This window comes from Sorex araneus, chromosome 2 (assembly GCF_027595985.1).
Source record: "Sorex araneus isolate mSorAra2 chromosome 2, mSorAra2.pri, whole genome shotgun sequence".
NCBI lineage: Eukaryota > Metazoa > Chordata > Mammalia > Eulipotyphla > Soricidae > Sorex > Sorex araneus.
Window position 1 is genome coordinate 144,920,206 of NC_073303.1, and position 17,242 is coordinate 144,937,447.

General features: G+C 40.9%; 1 pseudogene; it reads left to right on the plus strand.

Annotated features, from left to right (window-relative positions):
* Positions 1-8,325: 8,325 nt before the first annotated feature.
* The window catches only part of LOC101542576 (39S ribosomal protein L15, mitochondrial-like), a 51,978-nt pseudogene continuing 43,061 nt past the window's right edge, over positions 8,326-17,242 (plus strand).

The following is a 17,242-nucleotide window of genomic DNA, read 5'->3' on the forward strand; positions in this document are numbered from 1 at the left end:
TGTCAAGGACAGCATCTTCCCACGTTCTGCGATAGTGCCAAAGAGTTCCCAGTTGGTGGTCATTCTGGGAGTTGTCTTCTTAGACTTAAATTTTGCAGACTTTTCTCCCTGCTCTATGAAGTAGAATTTTGCACGAAGGAGACGGTGGTCCGATCCCATTTGAAATTTTGGGACAACAGTGACATCGGTCAGGCGAAACCTTCGATTGAATATGATGTGGTCAATTTCATTGTGGAACTGTCCACCGGGAGACTCCCATGTCCAGCGTTTAGATTCGGCCTTCTGGAACTGTGAGTTATCATGGATGGTCTTGGTCGACATGATGAATTCAGACAGTCTCTCACCCTGATGGTTCCATTCTAGGCCATGTGTCCCAATGTGGAGTTCTTCAGGTGACCTTCTAGGACCTATCTTGGCATTAAAAACACCAACAATGATCTTGTAGAAGGTGTGGTCTTCTTTATAGAACTTCTCCAGTTCCATGTAGAACCTCTTAATTTCTTCTTCATCGTAGTTGGAAGTTGGTGCATAGACGATGAAGATAGAAACTACAGGCAGTGAGCCACATCTATTCAAGCGTAATCGTCTGATTCGGGTTTTTAGGCATTCGAATGAATCAATGCTCATGGCCAAGTTCATGTTGACAAGGACACCAATGCCACCGACGCCTCTTGTTGTCACATGTTCCGAGGAACAATTCTTCTCCAGTGTTGAAAATGGCGTGATATGATTGATCTCTTCTCATTTCGGTCAGACCAATGATGTCGTACTTGATCTTCTGCACTTGCACCATCAGGTCCTCGATGGATGCTTCTGATGCCAGCGTATGTGTGTTGAAAGTACATCATTTTAGTCTTTCTTCATTTTGGCAGTCTAGTTCATCCCCGAGATTTTTTCAGCCTCTCCTTGCTCATCTTTCTTAATGCTGCCATATTGGGGGCTCTTTCGGTGTCAGGTGAATGAGGCCAATTGTTATTACTGTTGTTTGCATATCACATACACCACGGGTAGCTTGCTAGGCTCTGCTGTGCGAGCTAACGAGCGGGATACTCTCGGTAGCTTGCCAGGCTCTCTGAGGGACGGAGGCTTTTAGGGCTGCCTCCAATCGCCCTTAAAGGTGTTACCATGGTTCACACCAAATTTGAACCCTATCAAATATGGTGCGGGAATGATGGGTATTAAGTGTCTTATGGTGTGTCATGCAGTCTGGAGAGCGGCCTGGAGCATGGTGGTGGCTGGTTAGTGGATGTAGTAGGAGTCGGCCAGTGAGGTATTTATCTGGCATGGGTAGTGTGGGGCATCTGGGTTTGACCCCTCCCTCAGATGCCGGAGATTGGAGGAGGCATACAGGGGATCTTGTTTCCCGGTCTCCTTGAACCTAGAGTTCAAGATCGCAAAGTTCTGCTTACCTTGTTTTTCAGGGCTTCACTCATGTGTGAGGATTGGCCCAATGTCTGGAGAGTGGCCTGGAGCATGGCGGTGGCTGGGTAGTGGAATATGATCGACTGGTTCAGCACCTCAATGACTGTGCGAAGAATGCCGAGAGTGAGAAAGCCACAAATAGACGCCTGTCTTTGGAAATTCTCGAGCTCATTCATCAATGTGGTTTGGCGCAAGCCTCAGGCAAACACAAGCTAACGTCAGAGTTCACAAAACTGTGCAGAGATGCGATAAAGGAAGACCTCAAAGAGATAAGAGCAGCAGTGTTGGCTAGTGCAGCAGAAGCCAGGAGAAGTATTCGCAATGCTCGCCTATCCTTCGCCAACTACAAGACCAACTACAAGATGACTGCCCTCCGACATCCTGATGGATCTATCACATCTTCCAGAAAGGCAATGGAGAGAATTATTCATGACTTCTACTCGAATCTCTTTGACAGCCATGTCCACCTGCCCACATACCAAATTCTTCAGGATGGATATGTCATTCCCAACATCCTCCCTTTTGAATCCGACACGCCATTTTGTTGGTAAAGACGCATACAGCACCTGGTCCAGACAAGGTAAGACCCGAACACCTGAAGAATCTGCCACCAGTACTCATCAATACACTGGTTCGACTCTTCACACGCTACCTGTCTGAATGCAAGGTTCTGTTTCAGTGGAAAACCAATAGGACCATTCTGTTATACAAGAAGGGAGACATCCAAGACATCGGCAGCTATCGCCCAATCTGCCTGCTGTCTGTCGTCTACAAGTTGTTCACTAGTGTCATCCTGAATAGAATAGGCAGAACACTAGACGAAGGACAACCATGTGAGCAAGCTGGGTTCCGAAGGGGATTCAGCATGATAGACCATATCCACACAGTGACCAAACTCATTGAAGTTTTGCAAGAGTTCAAGATGCCTCTCTGTTTAGTGTTCATCGACTTAAAGAAGGCCTTTGGTTCTGTTGAGACTGAAGCAGTCATCGAAGCCCTAGCCAAACAGGGTGTTCAAACCCAATATATCAAAATTCTTCATGAGCTGTATTGTGGATTCACCACCAGGATCTCACCATTCTACAAGGAAGTAATCATTGTTGTAAAGAGAGGGGTGCGGCAGGGTGATATCAGTTCACCAAAACTCTTCAGTGCCACCCTCAGGACATCATGCGACGACTAGAATGGGAAGGCATGGGAGTGAAGATAGATGGACGGCAATTACACCACCTCCGCTTAGCTGATCACATCGTTCTCATAATGCCAAACATTAGCCAAGTGGCAAAAATGCTGGCCGACTTTGACTATGAGTGTGGAAAGGTCAGATTGAAGCTGAATCTCAACAAGATGATGCTCATGAAAAACAAACTAGTCCCTGAAGCTCCATTTGCTCTCAATGGAACGAACATCTCTGAATGTGTACCTGGGTTGAGAAATCAACATGAAGAATGACTTGGTGCCAGAACTGCGCAGGGGGAAGAGAGCAGCGTGGAATGCCTTCAAGAGCGTCGAAGAAGTGGTTAAGAGAACGAAGAACCTCCGAATCCGGGCACATCTTTTCGATTCCACCATTCTTTCTGCAATAACATATGCCTCAGAGACCCGGGCCCTATGCAAACAGGATGAGAATGCTATTAGGGTATCCCAAAGAGGAAGCGAAAGAGCTATGCTGGGAGTATCATATCTCACTCAAGTGAGAGAAGGAATCTGGAGTTCTGACCTCCGTCGACGGTCAAGAATCGGGGATGCTGTCTCATTTGCCAAAGCATCAAAAATCAGATGGGCCGGTCATGTAATGCGATTCAGAGATGACCACTGGACTAGAGCTGTTACCGACTGGATTCCACGGGATGTCAGAAGACCGCATAGCCACCCACCAACTAGATGGTCAGATTTCTTCGTCAAATCCCTGAATGAACGATTTGAGGCTCTTTCTGTTCCTGGATCAAGCAAATATCATTGGGCTGCACTAGCACGCGACAGGGACAAATGGAGACATTACCGGTGTCCACTCGAGCAAATTGAAGATCAACAGGATGACAAGTGATACAAGTGTATTCTTTCTTATCCTCTTGGTCTTAGCAGAAACAAAACACATTGACATATACAATGAATATAACATAATATAATGTAGCTTAATATATATAAAAACAAATAAAAATAATCTTTTTCCTGAGACTTAGATGTTAGGGAGTGCAATAAGGCTCTAATAGTGTGTGGTAGAAAGTTGCTTCATGAAATAAAAGGGCCAAGGATATGGCTCAGCAGGAAGCACTTGTCTTGCACATGAGAGAATCTGGTTCAATTGATGGCACTGCCACCAAAAAAAAAAAAAATGGATGAATTAAGAGATGTTTAGTCAAGGGTCTAGACATGATCATAAGGCCTTATAGATCATAGTTAGAAGTTTGGGTTTTATTCTCAGTGGTATGGGAAGATACAAGTTTTAATCAATAAAATAATATAATATGTATGATATACACTTGGCAGAGAGTCTCTTGTCCAAGCGCCTGGCTGTCTTCCCTGGGACCTCTCTGAGGGGATAAGCTTCAGTTTCCCTCCCTTCCCCGTGCAGAGCTTCTGCAGCTGAAGACCTCTGGAGCCTAGCCACAGCCATGTTCAAGGCCCCTCTCCACACATTCAGATGAGCCTCACGCATGAAGGAACTGGCAGAGGAACCCAGGTGTGTGGGACCCGGGGCTGAGACCTCCAAGCCTGCTTGATTGGGACTGGGCCTCTTCCACCCAGATCCCCCATCTTCCAGCAGCTAGGAGGTCACACACAGGGACTGCCCCATTTAATCCCATCAAGAGCCAACATCCAGAGACTTTAAAACCAAGCTCCCAGAAGCACACGGCCATGAAAAACTAGACGTCTTATGGCCTAGTTCTCCCTTTGGGAGAGCCTGGCAAGCTACTGAGAGTTTCCTGCCCACATGGGAGAGCCTCGCAAACTCCCCATGGCGTATTCATATGACAAAACCAGTGATGGGTCTCATTCCCCTGACCCTGAAAGAGCCTCCAATGCAGCACCATTGGAAAGGACAAGTAAAGAGAGGCTTCTAAAATCTCAGGGCTAAGATGGAGAGGTTACTGAGACTGCTCGAGAAATTCAACAATCAACGGAATGATGATAGTGATGATGATGATATACACATATATACTATCATGTTTATATGTTTTTACATATATAGATATAAACATATATAGTATATTTATCATGAAAAATGGCTATCTTTACTTGCTCTCATATCATCATGTATTAATTTTTGAAATAATTTAGTGAAGCTTATTAGCTGGAAACAGAATTCCAGTTCCATGAACTTGAAGTGAGAAAAATTTCAAATACAGGGTACTAAAAATCAACAAGATGAAATATTTGGATTATTCTTAAAATTCATTTTAGTAGTAATATTTAATCTATGAGTATCATATACATGATACATAAACACAAAACTTCCTGTTGCTCATCGATTTGCTCGAGTGAGCACCAGGAATCGAACTCAGGTCGGCAACGTGCAAGGCAAACGCCCTACCCACAGCGCTATAGCTCCCGCCCGAACACAAACTTAAAACATTAAATAACTCTGAAAGATAAATTACTGTTTCCACTCTAGGGGATTCCTATCTTGTCTGTAAATCAGCACTCTTTTTTTACACATTTGAAAGTATAGTTTCTATCTCCATTATAACTGTGCCACTTGCGGCAAGCCAACAGGTAAATCTTAATCTGGGGGTATACTAGTAAAGTCCTATGAGACCTTTACATTCTTGACGTCATACTTCTTTGGCAGAACATAGGTTCAATCCTGAAACACAACAACATTTATACTTATCTTCTTTATCTCATTCTTTCTCAGACCTCAGGAATGTGTCCCAACCTGTGTAAACTTTGCTCAGGCACTCAGCTATCAATCACAGAAAAAAAGAGAATAAAAGCACTGTCAGACTAGCTGAACTGAGACAAATGGAATTAACTTGGCCAAGAGGCTTATACTGATATTCAGAGTTTCCACTTAAGAAAATTGTTCTCCATATGACAAATCTCTGGATTATAGCTGTATTCGTCATTGGGAAAATAATTTAGTTGCAGTTAGGGAAATCTAGTTTGTAACAAATAGGTAAAGTCTAGTCCCCAGGGGAAAAGATTAACAGGAAAAAACAAATAAACAATCAGAGTAGCTGGTAAATGAGATAAAGGTTAATCCAAGGCTATAGAACCAGCAGGAAGCTGGACTGCACACAGAAAGGAAACACAAACCTTGATGCCTAGAGGAGTTACATATGTTGAAAATTACTGGGCAGTTTGCCCCTCACCGCTAAACCAGGTGGCATAGGGCTTTGTCCAGATTCCACAAGCTATTCGTAGACATTCCTTATCCATTTATAAATCTGGACAATTAAACTTTGACTTCCATTAGTTCAGATAGTTGCAGAACTGAGCCTAGGAAGAAGATTTGCACCTTTGATAGACTGGGAGAGAAAGAGCTGAGTAGCAAGCAAAGGCAAATGAATTAGAAGATATTTGCATGCCTAGAGAACACTAATGTGGGCTCATTTTTTTGCAGAATGTTCAGAACATTTATCTGTGGCAGAGTTGTGTTGAGAAACTTAAGAAAACAAAAAAGGACGGGAGTGATAGTATAGTGGGTAGGGCATTTGCTTTACAAGCGGCCGACCCAGGTTTGATCTCCAGCATCCCATATGGTCCAGGAGCACCACCAGGAGTAATTCCTCAGTGCAGAGCCAGGAGTAAGCCCTGAGCATCGCTTGGTGTGACCCAAAAAGCAAAGGAAAAGAAAAGAAATCAATACAAAAGGAAAAAAACCTCTGTTCGTTGTTTATTCTTCTATTCTTAAATGTACTACATCTTTTTTTTAATTCCAAGATTTTTCAGTCATAAATCTCTAATATGAGGGAAGCTTATAAGTATTTTGTGTTTCCGTCTCCTGAGCACAGGCTTAAAAATAAATGACAAGCAATTCATGTGGTCAACTGATATATTTCAAGGTGCTCAGGAAATGCGCACAAGCTATATATAGTAGCCCTCTTGGTTATATCAGGTTGCTGTAGCAAAATACCGTGAAGGGCATCTTAAACATAAACATTTCTTACTCACAGTTCTTAAAGCAGATTTAGTTGTGGTAAAGGTCCGCTCTCTAGCTTTCTGGCTCACACATGGGGGTCTCCTCACTGTTTCCACATATGGTAGAGAGCAGGGAGAGAACAAGCTCTAGAGTCTCTTCTTACAAGCGCTTATAAAGACTCAATTCCCACAACTTAATTTACTTCCTAACACTATCACAGTTGGAGTTTTTTGTTAAACTTACAAACTTTAGGGGAGCATGGAGTAGTGATGAGGAAGATATAAGTATTCAATCCATGACAATAACAGGAATATTCACTTGCCATAGTATCTATCCACTATGTCCACTAAGGTTACTTGAAGATTACTAACATGCCATGACTTCCTCTGGTTGGAAAAAAAAAGGAGATATTCAAGTGATAGTTAATCTAGTCTTAATGTTAGTATTACTCTAAGTTTATTGAGGTGGTCTTTGAACTTCAAAAGTGGAGATGCCTTTATGCATGAATATTTTGTGCTATTAGTGGTATCTTGCGTGCACGGCAAAGCCTGGCAAGCTATCCGTGGCTTATTCGATATGCCAAAAACAGTAACAACAATTCTTGAAATGGAGGCGTCACTGGTGCCCACTCGAGCAAATCGATGAGCAATGGGATAATAGTGATACAGTGACAGTGATTAGTGGTTAGTAATATGAGCTGGTAGCAGTAATCACCGAGAGCCTGCCTCATTCCTGTGACCAAGTCCCTGCTTCCTACTTCAGTTTAGAGATGGATCTTGTCATGTTTATTGTGCCTAATTGATTGTTTTCTTTCATTGTTTATTCAAGTACTACTGACATCTGCTCTGTTACAGGTATATTCTAGGTAATGGGAATAAATCAATAGGGAAATAAAGTCCCAATTCCTTGTTTTCCATTCTTATTGCGAGGCTATCAGAGAAAGTAGTATAACTGGAGCCATGTTTGGAAAGGAAATGACCGAAATGAATTAAGAGGCATTTAGTTCCTCCAGAACCCAACCACCGCCATGCTCAAGGCCACTCCCCACACACTCCAGCCGAATCTCACGCATGAGAGGTTCAACAAAACCTAGGTAATGCGGAACTTTGTGACCTTGGATTCTGGGCTAAACAGGACAGGGAGCCGAGATCCTCCCCCAGTATCTGGCAACCCAGGGGTCATGCCCATAAGCCACCTCCTGCCAATGCCAGATAATCTCCTCATTGCCCACCATCCAGATCACAAGGCTTTTTCTCCCAGAAGGAGCAACATGACACCCACCATTCCCCAAACCCTCGGGCCGAGCCTCACGTAGAGTGTAATCCTGGACCGTGCAGCCGCAAATATTGTGAACCACCTTATAAAATTAATTCTTTTTTTTGAAAAAGAGAGGTTTAGTTAAGACATTTTGCAAAGGCATTCTAGATAGGGGTAAGAAGTTTGGGTTTTATACTTAGCAGTATGGGAAGTTACTGGTCAGTTTTAAGCAAGTGAGAAATATCATCTAGTTTACATCGTCAAGGAATTACTCTGGCACCCTGGGAAAAATACATTTAGAACCTATAAAGCAGTTTCACATAGAGATGATAGTGGTTTAGACTGTAATAAGGCACTTGGTTAGAATCTGGTTAGTTTCTATGATATTTTAAAGACAGAACTGATAGACTTGCTGAGTGATTGCATGTAGAAAGGGAAAAGGAAATCACAGATGATTCCTGGGTGTTTACCTGTGCAACAGCATAAATGATGCACACTTTGTTACATAAGTATCAAGCTTTGGAGGTTCAATTTTGAATTTTGGATATATTAAGTTTACAATGCCTATTAAATCTTCAAATGGAGGTAGGAAATAGGAAACTGGATAGAGTCTGTAAGATAGGGAAAGATTATGCTGCTGTGTGAAACATTTGGGAATCACAAATAGCGATTTTTGTAAACTTTTAGTTTTTGGTTTTTTGGGTCACACCTGACAATGCTCGGGGTTACTCCTAGTTCTGCATTCAGGACTTACTCCTGGAGTGCTAGAGGGATCATATGAAATGCCAGGTATTGAACCTGGGTCGGCTGCATGCAAAGCAAATGCCCTACCCACTGTACTATCACTCCAGCTCTTTCTTTAAACTTTTTAAGAAATAAATTTATTACTATGTTCTGGGGGAGAAGAATATATAGCATATTTATTTTCAGTGCAAATCTGAGCACAGATCCTATATTAGTCACATCTTATTATTATAGATATTGGAAGCTATCCTTCAATAGTTCAAGGAAAAGAAGAAAATTCATTGAAAGAAATCTTTTGGTTTTCTTACAAAATCAGAAAATTAAAAGCCGAAAGTCTCATCTCAAGAAGGAGGGGAGCAACCAACATCTCACCAGAGACACAGTCATAAGCATTTGAAAGAGTGTCGTTAATAACACTGAACTCCAGCGATTAAGTTCACTAGAGTTATAGCAATGCCCTTTAAAGTCATGTCCTTCTCTTCTCTCATCTATTCAACAAAAGGACTGAAATAAATCCATGCCAGTCAAAAGACCAGGCCATCAGCTAGTTTGAAATGTTGAACTTCAGGTCACACCTTCTATACAATCAGGATTTTCAAGTTCACAATTGCCCCAAGGGCTGAAGCGGTAGTGCAGCGGGGTGGGACGTTTGTCTTGCACAACGCCTTGGATTCCCAGAATCCCACATGGTCCCCCCAACACCGTCAGGACTAATTCCTGCGTGCAAAGCCAGAAGTAACCCCTGTGCATGGCCGGGTGTAACCAAAAAAATTTTAAAAAAAAAAAGCAAAAATAAATAAATTTTTTTTTAAAAAAACAGAGCCCCAAGTGACTCACATGCACATTAAAGTTTGAAAAACATGAAACGCAATGGTTTTTCAACGATAAAACTCCCTGACTGAACTGGACAGATGTTTTCACATATCAGTTATATTAAGTAAGGTTCTTTGGATTTCTACCCATAAAACTTTATTTTGAAGGGCGGGGCGTTGGCCTTCAAGCACGCCCCAGTCACGTGGGCCCCTTGTGGGACCCTGGGCCCAGGACCTGCTCCAGGCCCTTCCCCGGAGTCAGCTTCACCAACCTAAAGCCAAACCCAGGGTCCTGGCAACCGGCCAGGAGCCCCAGAGGTTGGAGGAGAGGCTGCAAGTGTGGCAGGGGCCGTAAGGGGGAACTGCAGAGAGGCACCCTGTCCAAGATGGGCTTTGAGGGAGGACAGATGCCGTTTTACATTCGAATCCCCTATTACGGATTTAATGAAGGCCATAGCTCCTGTGGCCAGCACCAGCCCTTGAGCCCCAGTCGGCTGCAGTACCTCATGACCTGCGTGGGGTTGACCCCACGCAGCCTATTGACTTGACCCAGCTGGTGAACTGCAGAGGCGGGACCATCCAGCCGTCCAAGAGGGATTACGGCATTCCCCTGGTAGAAGAGGGCGCTGATACCTCCAAGGTCAAGCTCAACATTGAGGTACCGTTAGCTTTGGAGCTTACCATTGCGGAGGTCTAGAAGAGATTCTTTTTTCAATTTAATTTTTATTTTTGAGGCTTTATCTCTTAAGTCTTATTAGTCATGGGCTTTTTTTTCAGTTTTTTTTTTTTTTGTGAATCACTATGAGATACAGTTGCAGACTTACAAATTTTCATGATTACATTTCAAACAATGTTCCAGTACCCATCCCTCCACCAGTGCTTTTGCACCATCACCAGCATTCCTTAGTGCCTATACTGCAAACCACAACACCCAAAAGGAGTCTGGAGATTCTGTGCAAGCCCATTCCCAGGCGGATGCTTCCCTCGGAAGCCCTGGTCCCGGATTACACCGACAAAAAGAATTGGGGCTACCTGACCAATCCTACTGCATGTCCCTAAGTGAGACACAAACTCGCGGAGAAGGATGGGTCTATTTTACCGGATATCACGAAGGATGAGTTCTTCAGAATGCTGAGTGTACGGAAGGACCTGAGGCAGATTTTCTTCAGTCTGACTCCTGGCTGGGCGGTGAATATTGCAGATAAGAAAATCCTGAAGCGTAGGGATGAGGCCTCAAGTGCTCATCATTTAAAAATGCTCATGAGTCCCCTTCCGGGAGGGCTCAGTTGGGAACCCCAGAATAGAGCATCTTTTCCTGTGTTTTCTGTCCTTGTCATTCTCCTGATGTTGATGATGGTTATGATTTTCTCTGTAATTTCTTTCTCATGTTCGTGTTCCCAAAATCAGCATTGTAGCATAGTAAGCAGGCGAGGGGCTGCCTAGGAGAACTTAATCTGGGTGGGTTCTATAGCAGAGATACGGATGCTGGGGCCAGCAGACCCTGATTCAACCCTCGGCACCCCCTATGGTCCCCTGAACCCCTTTGGGAGTGGCCCTTGAGTGCAAAGCCAGGATGAAACCCTGAGCATCACTGGGTGTGGTCCAGAAATAAAGTTGTAGATGCTCATTTGCTGCCAAAAGAAGATAGTACATTCTAGAATGTTTCTAGTCAATGTTTTAAATCCAGGACTTAGCATTGCTGCAAATTAGAGGGAAAATGCAAATTAGAGGGAACGGAATTGATGTCTAGGCCTGCACTGCCCCCCCCCACCCCCCAGGTTAGCAGAGTGGCCAGTGCACTGGGTCCTGCACCCTGAGCCAGTGACCTTGAGGCAACTCCTCCCGGCCAGAGTTGGTGGGATGAGTGTCAGGAGGGAGACTGATAACCTCTCAGTTCTGTATTGCAAACCATAGTGCCCAAAAGGAGAAAGAGTATGGGGGAAATTGTCTGCCATGGAGGCAGTGGGAGGGTGGGAAAGGGAGGTATACTGGGGATATTGGTGGTAGAGAATGTGCACTGGTGGAGGGATGGGTGTTTGATCATTGTGTGATTGTAACTCAAATATTAACGCTTGTAATTATCTCATGGTGATTCAATAAAATAAAAAAATAAAAAATAAAAATAGGGAGGGAGACCGGGCAGTCGCCACAGCTGCCAAAGGCCTTCATTCTCTCAGTTCTGAAAAGGGCACGTAATAATGAGCAAGCCATTAACCATTTTCTTTTTCTCTGGAAGAAAGCAAGCGTTCTAAATCTAACTGGTGCAAGTTTTACTTATTTTATGGATAAATGAGGAATTGTGTCTTTCATCTTAATTGATTTTTAAAAATTTTGTACTTTGATGCTATGTCACGAGAACAGTTGGTAGTGCGGAACCGAATGCTGGTGTGCGGTGTGTTCAGCTCTCTGTGAGATGCATCTAAACTATGCGCACACTTGAACATTTGTGCAGTGGAATCTGGAATTAATCTTGCAGTTTTTCCACAGTTGAAATAAAATGATTCCCGCCTGTTCCTTTGAAAAATAAAACTTTATTTTGACTATAAGTAATTTTGTAATAAATGATAAAAAGTTAAATCAATTGTGCATTTAGAATAAATTTGCATTATGCACAGGCAGGTCATTCTATATTAAGGAAACATTTAAACTTCTTGCTGCACATCTCATGACTCATGAAATTTGAAGTTACTTTTGAAGCAAATCTACTCTGATAACTCATACATTTTGTGTAACATTTAGTCTTTGCACACTCAAATATGTAATATGGTTGTCTAAAGTTATTTTATACACATATCTGCTTTGTTTGATAGGAATTCTGAATTGTGCTTTATATTTTATTCTTTGTCATAGTTTTATTATAATATGATTAGTAGTTTATACTACTTTTTCATGCTTCTCTTTTTCATAGTGGTTACATTCAGCAATGTTCAAGGGACTCAGAGATACTTCCTGGTAATACAGAGGCATTTTCTTATGCTGTGAGTCCCATCCTGCAGGGCTGGGGGCCACCAGGGCTATACTCAGTAGTGTTTAGGGAACTCCATGTTCCAAGAATCAAACTCAGGGTCTCACAAGCACTAGGGATGTGCCATTTGAACCATAGCCTCAGACTATTCTCCGCTATTATTGTAAAACCGTAACAAGAAGTCTCACAATGGAGACATTACCAGTGCCTGCTCACACAAATCAATGAACAACAGGATGACAGTGCTACAGTGCTAATTTGTATTATAAAACAGTAAGTGTAAATACATGAATACTAAGGTAGAAAAAAAGCAATTCTTTTTTTTTAAATTAATAGTTTATTTTTAATTAGTGAGTCAACGTGAGGGTACAGTTACAGATTTATACATTTTTGTGCTCATGTTTCTCCCTTACAAAGTTTGATAACCCATCCCTTCACCAGTGCCCATTCTCCACCACCAGTAAACCCAACATCCCTACCCCCCTCCCCAGTCCCGTCTCCTCCCACCCCACACTGCCACTATGACAGGGTATTCCCTTTTGTTCTCTCTCTCTGATTAGGTGTTGTGGTTTGCAATAAAGGTGTTGAGTGGCCATTGTGTTCAGTCTCTAGTCTATATTCGGCCCGCATCATCTTTCCCCCACATGACCTCCAACCACATGTACTTGGTGTTCCCTTCTCTGAGTTGCCCAGAATGAGAGACCAGCCTCCAAGCCATGGAGACAACCTCCTGGTACTTATTTCTACTATTCTTGGGTGTTAGTCTTATAGTCTATTATTCTATATTCCACAGATGAGTGCAATCTTTCTATGTCTGTCTCTCTCTTTCTGACTCATTTCACTTAGCATGATACTTTCCATGTTGATCCCCTTATATGCAAACGTCATGACCTCATTCTTTCTAACAGCTGCATAGTATTCCATTGTATAGATGTACCAGAGTTTCTTCAACCAGTCATCTGTTCTAGGGCACTCAGGTTTTTTCCAGATTCTGGCTATTGTAAACAGTGCTGCGATGAACATATAAGTGCAGATGTCATTTCGACTATACTTTTTGGCTTTTCTGGGATATATTCCCAGCAGTGGTATTGCTGGGTCAAATGGGAGCTCAACCTCTAGTTTTTTGAGAATCGTCCATATTGTTTTCCAAAAGGGCTGAACTAGCCGGCATTCCCACCAGCAGTGTAGAAGGGTCCCTTTCTCCCCACATCCTCTCCAACAGCAGTTGCTTTTGTTCTTTTGGATGTGTGCTAGCCTCTGTGGTGTGAGGTGGTATCTCATGGTTGTTTTGATCTGCATCTCTCTGATGATTAGTGATGTAGAGCACTGAAAAAAAAGCAATTCTTATCAAATAATTTTTATTTGATGAAAATAAGATTTGGACATTTGTTAAAATTTCAATTCAGAATTGAGATCCTGAGAGCAAATCAAACTTGAAATGGAATTTGACTTGTTCATTAACTCACAATTCTTAGAAATAAATTTCACAATTCAAGAAATGATCCAGGAAGTAAACTTTTCTAAAGAATTCTCTTATAAATGTATTTAGTACATATGAATTAAGGAAATCGATCATATTTAAAACTAAATTCATTATTGAAACTTATTAAGACTGATTCTTGTGACCTCATTTTAAAAGTACCTAAGAAACATTTAAAAATGCAAATTTTATGACCTACTCCAAAACCTTCCAAATTATCATCTCTGTGGGCGGGAAGGGTCTATGAAACTTCCTTTAAAAATATTTCCATAGATAAATATAGTGCAAATTAAAATTTAATGACTACTATATTAAACATTAAATGCCATGTTTGGTTTTCATTGACATTAAGTCAATTTTCAATGACTGAGAAAAGCATTTATCTTTATTGTTTTATATTATATTTTCTCATATTCTCCATACTTCACATTGTAATGACATTTTGACAAGTACATAACCTATTTTTTTATTTTTCCAAAGGATTCAAATAGATATTTCTTCTTGACAACTTATTAAGACAGTATGTAGCAAGTTATTTCCAGAGCACCTAAGAATATCACCTTGACCAGAATGAGAGCCAAGTTGTAGAAGGGGGTGGGGGAAAGGTATGAAAATACAAAAGGAGGTGACTGGAGCAATAGCACAGTGGGTAGCACGTTTGCCTTGCACGCGGCCCACCCGGGTTCAATTTACAGCATCCCACATGGTCCCCTGAGCACCCCAGGGGTAATTCCTGAGTGCAAAGCCAGGAGTAACCCATGTGCATCGCCAGGTGTGACCCAAAAAGCAAAAAAAAAAATACAAAAGGAGGTATCAATTTAATTTAATATTTTAAAACTGAATAAAATCATTTCTCTTCATCCCATGTTTCTTTTGCCATACAAAAACTATTAAGTTTGATGTAGTCTCATTTGTTTAGTTTTGACTTTGTAGCCTTTGCCAATGGCATCATGTTGTTGAAACTTCCTTTGAGGTCTAGGTCTTGGGGCATTCTACCTATATTTTCCTCAATGAACTTTAGAGATTCAGGTCTGATCTCAATGTCTTTGGTCACTTTGAATTGACTTTTGTGTCTGGTGTGAGATATGGGTAAAGCTTCAATTTATTATATGTGGTTAGCCAATTCTTTCAATGCCATTTGTTGAAAAGGCTGTCTTTATTCCATTTCATGCTCTCAGCTCTTTTGTCAAAAGTTAGATGACCACATATATGGAGTTTTATCCTTGGATATTCTATTGTTCAGAGAAACTCTCTTTATTCTAGTACAATGCTGTTTCAATTATTCTGGCTTTATAGTATAGATTTAGATTAGGTAGTGAGATGCCTCCACATTTTTGTTGTTCAGTATGGTTTTGGCTATGGAAGGACTTTTATAATTCCACACAGACTTTATAATTGACTGTTCTATGTCTTTTAAGAATGTTGTCTAAATTTTTATATGAAAATATGTTTCAAAATTGATATACCTATATTACTTTACATAACATCTGCCAATTATGTCAACAATAAAAAAAAGATAGTTAAAGGCCTCTCATTTTCTTATCACTGTCACTGTCATTGTCATCCTGTTGCTCATCGATTTGCTCAAGGGGGCACCAGTAATATCTCCATTGTGAGATTTGTTGTTACTGTTTTTAGCATATCGAATATGCCACAGGTAGCTTGCCAAGCTCTGCCGTGTGGGCTAGATACTCTCGGTAGCTGCTGGGCTCTCCGAGAAGGGCGGAGGAATGGAACCTGGGTCGGCCACATGTAAGGCAAATGCCCTACCCGCTGTGCTATATCCATATTGCTTCATATGCTGTATGAGAAATAATACTTACTCACTTTGTTATACAACATATAAAGTAATACAGATATCTCTATTATGCCCCTACAATCTACAGAATATGCACAAAAATATATGCATTGTTGAATGAACGAATGAATGGTATATAGGACATGCACATTTTATGTGCTTTCTTGGAATCTCGATTGCCTTTTAGTTGTCAATGCACCACAGAATTTTTCTGTAGCAATACAAATGCAATATACTTGAAGTATCATAATTCATTTAATCTGTCCCCTACTAATGGAAATTCAATCTTAATCATATATTACTAAAAGCTATTCTGAGATCATTACCTGGTTGCTATTATCAGAGGGAACAAACTAATAAAACAAATGCTGGGTCAAATCTTATATGTATTTTATATGTATTTTAAACTTTGATAAGTCTAGAGGAATGGTATAGTGGTGGATGTTTGTATGTGGTCGACCTGGGTTCAGTCACATTCCCCCAATTATTGCCACAGCTCCTGAGCACAGAATCCTACAGTGGCCTACGTACTGCCAAGTGTGATTTCAAAAAATAAATATATACAATATCCACCTGAATTATTAATGTTAACTCAATACTATTATAATTTAAAAGAGGCTGTTTTTATAAATAGATATTTTTGTTAACCTGAGTCAATAAATATGATTCCATTTTAATTTACATGTACTCAGTTGCTGAGTAAAAATATATCTACTTTGAAAATTAGCCCACTTCTATTTCTCATAAATTTCCTGTTCATAATCTTGAATCCATTCTTCTTATAGTTAATAGAAAATGGAACTAGAAATTTCAAATTCTAATTGCTAAGTATAACATAACATCAAAACTCTAATATGTAATCATATACTTGGAACTAGATTTTTTTTCTTTTTTTGCTTTTTGGGTCACACCTGGTAATGCACAGGGGTTACTCCTGGCTTTGCACTCAGGAATTACTCCTGGCGGTGCTCAGGGTACCATATGGGATGCTAGGAATTGAACCCACGTCATCCGAGTGTAAGGCAAACGCCCTACCCACTGTGCTATCACTCTAGTCCCAGAACTAGATATTTTTAAAGCTAGCAAAATGAAACATTAAAAATAGCAAAATGAAATACATACCAAAAATGAAATAAAGTGATAAAAGGACAAAGTCATGAATGTAGAGGGATAAATCAAAATAGATATAAAACTAGAGAACACAAAAGTTCATATGTAGAGATTCATAGATACAAACACACAGATGTGTTTTGATAAAGTCATTTGCAGAGATACAATGTAAACAGACACTGCAAAATAACCTGGGCACAAATGAAGAGCACACATACACAGGTACATAAAATCACATAGAAGCAGATATCTGTATACAAGTATATAGAGACAGAAAGTCACCTAAAATATGGCACAAACATATGGAAAAGCCTTATATAAACATATAGAAAAGATATGAAAAAAGTGGGTGGGATCAAAGAGATTGTTGTCACAAAGAACTAGTGTATCTATTTTGCATACCTTGGCACAATTTTAACCACATATAATTAAAACAAAGGGGGTGGTTTTTTTGTTTGTTTTTTGTTTTTTTATTTAAACTTTATTGAATCACCATGTGGAGGGTTACATAGTTCTCAGGATTATGTCAGTTATACAATACTCAAACACCCTTCCCTTCACCAGTGCC